Here is a 5,217-nt window from a genome sequence, read left to right as displayed (position 1 = left end):
GCTTGCCCATTTATCTTTTTTTTCTTTCTTGTTCATTCACGTGCATAATATTCCTCGTCGGCTGATCCATTTTTTCAATGGTTTTAGGAACCTTCTTGAAGTTTTCACTGTTTTTAGGCAGGTTTTCTCTTGGACTAGTTTTGTGTGTTTATTTCCTTTTTTCGTTTTTACCAAATTCATGAACCTTTTTCAAAATCCTTTCAATTTTTTAAACATTTCATTCTACAGTTCATGAATTTTTTTCAAATTACTTTCTTCAAATCTTGTGAAGTTTTTTCGTTTTTGTTATGATTTTTTAAATTATGAACTTTTTTCTAATTTTTGAACGTTTTATTAAAATTTCAAAACGTTTTTTCAAAATATTTGAATTTTTTCATAAAAATAATAAACATCCCCCTTTTTACTTATTTTTCTACTAGAAAGTGGGCACGTGTAACACACATATTATTGTGTGAAAAAAACATCATTCGTTCTAGAAAACAATGATCAAAAATATAATTGTGTGCTAATATAAGAGAGGCCATACATATATCTAACAATGTTGTGATACAAAAATATTACTTGGACTAAAACTTTATAGTGAACATATTTATCATCAATCATGAGTAAATCAACAATGTTCAAGGGAAAATTTCAAAAAAGTATATCCCAATTTTCTTGACCAAATCCTTTTCGAATCCTTGCCAACAATGATTGACAAGTGCTATAGACATATTATCTTATTGTGATGAACAAGTTATGTGAATATAAATTTTACATTGACATTATGAATTTTTTGAAAAATAGAAGAAGCAATGACCATGAAGAAATCGATGCACAACAATATATATTTTTAAAGGACACCAACGGTTCCCACACTTAAATGATATACACAGTTCACAAACATAACAAAAAAATGAACATGGGTATAAGGAGTAATCCTGAACATGAGTATAAGGAGTAATCGAATTAAAAGAAAATAATTTTTCATCAAAGTTATAAACCAACCCAATTTCAATGTACCTCATCAAATATTTCTAATATTCCACAACACTGATTAGTTCCGCGGGAACATAGTGATAAATCCGAACAAACCAAACAACACCCAATTTAAAGCATGAGATGCAAGGAAGAGAGATAAATGTCACCCATCCTAGCAGGTCACCACATCGTGAAGCTTGATGCCAATTTGAAAGTAGAGCCCCCGAATTCCTCTTAATCCCCAAGGATGATCAATGCGAATGTGAACTCCTTGTTCCATCTCTGAGGTTGGTGTTCACACAATTCCTGACAGAAAAAAACATGAAAACGTGCTAGACACACAGCTACAAACTGCATGCATATTAAGAAGGACATACATTATGGATACTAGGGCAACAACCAGTACTTTGTCGCCTCCCACTACAGGCTACCTTGCAACACTGGACATGACTCCACATATTCTGTAACCGTAGAAACGAAGACACCATTGGCTATTGCCGCCTTTAACGATTTCCACTACCACCAACACTTCACCATCCCAGACCAAGCAGCAAAGGCTCATGCTGTTTCCGCACACATCTTAGGAAAACACAAAAGAGATTCTGAAAATAATACATAAGGAAAGAAGAGTTTTGAATATAAACCCTAGACAGATAGATTAAACGCCATGTGCATCTACAATTTTGTATGAAGGGTTTAGGGTATATATAAGGCAATGCATGATTATGATCTGCAACCTCTATGATTGTGATCATCGGATAAACATTGTATAGAGCTACAGAAGTAGTCAAACAAGTTGGATTACATGGTTAGATAACTCAAGATGTACCTTGCTGCACCTTGAAGTGGAGTTTGGCTCATTTTCACGGGGTCAATGGTACCATCCTTGATCATGTACCACAATAGTATCAACGGTGACATAGGACACCAGGAAAATAAACCTTGATTCTCTGCGTTTTGGATCTAGCTACCCGTCATGGCCTCCGTCAAGAGTATATTTTCTCCGTTGATAGAGTTGTACTTCTTCTATCACTCATCACCGACCCTGTACCATCACCACCGCCAAAACCACCAGAAAATTGAATGTCAACTCCAGAAGCAATGCTATGGTACCAATGATGCATGGAATAATTATTATGAAAAGTTACATTGTACATTTGTGCCAAGAAAACACAAATGAAATCAAGATAGCTACCTCATTATGGTGATCTTGCTGTCGAAAACTCTGACACACAATTAGCATCTCGCAAACAAAGTAAGATAAAACTAAAGGTACACATTAATTAAACATAATGTAACGCAAAATCTGATCCAGGAAAAAAATAACTACAAATCTCTACATAACCCAAAAGTCACCTAGTAAAAAGGTCGCAAAAAGATTTTACGTCCACTATAAGAAAAGGCTAATGAACGAAAACAATATTTGTGAAGGTCGCGTTGCTATCAATAAGAATACCAAATCATGTTGTGGATAACCAAATTCAACCTCATGTCTTCGGTAGTCTAGAGCTATACATTACAAAATTACGTTCATGCAGCAGAAATGAATGTATTAACATGGTTTATTACGATAAATAAGTTGTCTTGCCTAGCAAATACTTCCTCTGTATCAAAATATAAGACGTTTCATGTCCACTATAAGAACAGGCAAATGAACGAAAACAATATTTCTGAACGTTCACGTTGCTATCAATAAGAAGACCAAATCATGTGGATAACAAAATTCAACCTCATGTGTTCGGCAGCCAGGAGCTATACATTCCAAAATTATGTTGATGTAGAAGAAATGAATGTATTAACATGCTTTATTATGATAAATAAATTGTCTTGCCTAGCAAATACTTCTTTTATATCAAAATATAAGACATTTTTTGATACAAAAGGAGTATACAAAAACATCTTATATTTTGATACGGAGACAACATACCTCACTTGTTTAGCATATATTCCTTCAGCTTAACTTGTGAATGTATCAAACTCTAACTACCTCTTCACAAAACACATACAGTGAGTTAAGAGAGGTGTGAAGACCTTGTACCTGCAAGCATATTACCAAATAGTAGAGATAATCAAGTTTGTTGAACCTCCAAAAATAAAATGCTCATCAATAGAACAACAACTTGCTATGTTATCAAAATAACAAAAATGGGCTTGCAAGTACATAGCAGGTGTAGAACAACTTTTTTTTAATGTTTCAACAGTAAAACTCACAAGGATGAGCTTGCAGGTACAGAGATGAAATACTACTCAAAATGAAAAACAAATGTCCCTTGCAGAAGGGATCCAAGCAATTGAGTAATAGGTAAAATCATGATGACATAAAAATGAGGAATACACAAAATTTTGTTGTTAATGGTACCAACAGGGTGAGAGTTTGTCATGCCGTGTTGATGGACTGCATATTTGACTCCTCATGGAGATTTCTTCTTTACTGAATCTAAATGATTTAGTCACAAAACTTAAAACTTTTAAAAATGGTTGCAAGCATGCCACTGAAGAACCGAAAAAACATTGGAGTTTCTTATAACCTATAAATATATCATATATGTGCTATGAAGAATAGATTATTAAAGAAATTGTGTCTTCTTAATTACTCATTTATATTTCTAGTGGGAGAAACTTTGGTGAGTAAACTGTAAATAAGGTAGAGCATTGAAATTGTTCTTGGAGTCATTATACATGAAAAACGACATAGGAGTAGTTGTACAATTATGATTCTACCTCCGTTTGAATTTTACATGCTGCTGAATACGTCATTTATTTAAGTATTGATTTACCTGAGAACAAGCAGATTAGAATATTGATTTACCTTGCTGTTGTAACCACAATTAGAAGCACCCCCAACCATTGTAATATTTTCGAATTGTCATTTCCTACTACTCCGAGGCACACCAACTCAGACTGATACTAAAATTTTGCCTCCCAAAAGTGTAACAAGAGATCCCAAATACACACACAACAGCGTGGAATCACGAGGAAGCACAAGCATGGATCAAATCCAGGGGATGAGGAATGAGATGGAGGAGGACCTCGAGCCTGGATGCCACTTGGATGCCGATGGTGGGGCGCGGGCGGTGGTGGGGTGTCCGCTCCAGGACGGTGATGGGGCGAGATAGGAGGTCTGGCATTGGTGGCGCCTGGCCGGTGTTGGGGCGTCCGCTCCCTGGCAGTGACGGGGCGAGAAACGAGGCCCGGCGTTGGTGGGGCGCGGCCGGTGGCAGGGGCGGTCTGTGGCGGGGTGCACGGGCGAGGCGGCGGCGATGGCAGGGGTCGGGGCGGTGGCGGGGCGAGGGGGCGGGGTGGCGATGGCGGGGGGTAGCAGGGGGCGGCGGGGCGCGGGAGGGCGCGTGGTGCGAGGCGGTGGCGAGGGTCGGGGCGGTGGCGGGGCGAGGGGTGGGTGTTGGGGCGTGGGAAGTGGGTGGTTTCCTTTTTGGGGGCGGAGACGTGTGTCGGGAAGTACATCGCTAATTACAATAGTTTCGTTACACATGGTTTCGTTGGTATTGTTCGGCAACTCCTGCCGGCGAGTCCGGTCCAAGGTTGCGGAGTGGAGCTAGCGTCGTAGTCGATCACACATACATACAGAAAGTAAATTGACAAAGAGAAGTAGAGGGGGATCTTCCTTTCTTCATCATTGATCAAGTGTTCTATACAATGGGGTGCTCTCCTATTTATATAGCTAAGGGGTGGGGATAAGTGCTCACTTTAACGTCAAGTGGAGGGACTTGGTCCATAATGGGCCAATGACTTGTTCCACACAAGGCCCAAGTTTCCCAACACTCCCCCTTGGGAAGTTATCCATATATTCATGTCTCAAAACTCTGAAAAACCCAGTGGGAAAAAATATGAAGAAAGAGCGCACAATATACGTCGTTGTATTGCATGAATTGCCTCGTCAAAAACCTTAGGTGAGAAACATCTGGAAAACTCACTCAAGGGAAAAAGAGTAAAATCCACTCAACCACTCGGTTGAGTACTCAATCATCGGGATCGATATTTTAGCGACGAGTTTGTGAAGTTTCTCCCCCTGAACCTTGCATCTCTCTAAGTCTCATCATACCGATTCCACGCACACACCTCTCAAAGGATGATGCTGGTAATGATTAGTAAACATATCAGCAATATTGTCACATGACTTAGTATGCAAGATTATCATCTCGTTCAACTGCTGCAGTTCGTGTGCATAGAAGAACTTGGGACTACTATGCTTTCTGAGGTTACTCTTCACATAACCCATATGAACTTGTGCAACACAAG

The 5,217-nt window shown here is 38.9% G+C and overlaps 1 long non-coding RNA gene across 1 annotated transcript; it reads right to left on the bottom strand.

The window, feature by feature from the left end:
* Positions 1-929: 929 nt before the first annotated feature.
* On the bottom strand, positions 930-4,203 carry LOC123430152. The gene is made up of 3 exons (XR_006622874.1): positions 3,990-4,203; positions 1,790-2,998; positions 930-1,266 (listed from the first exon to the last, which is right to left on the bottom strand). It is a non-coding gene; the product is annotated as an uncharacterized LOC123430152 (long non-coding RNA).
* Between the last annotated feature and the right edge of the window lie 1,014 nt (positions 4,204-5,217).

This window comes from Hordeum vulgare, chromosome 2H, assembly GCF_904849725.1.
Source record: "Hordeum vulgare subsp. vulgare chromosome 2H, MorexV3_pseudomolecules_assembly, whole genome shotgun sequence".
NCBI lineage: Eukaryota > Viridiplantae > Streptophyta > Magnoliopsida > Poales > Poaceae > Hordeum > Hordeum vulgare.
Note: the sequence above shows the minus strand (reverse complement) of the source record. Positions and strands in the feature narration are given on the sequence as shown.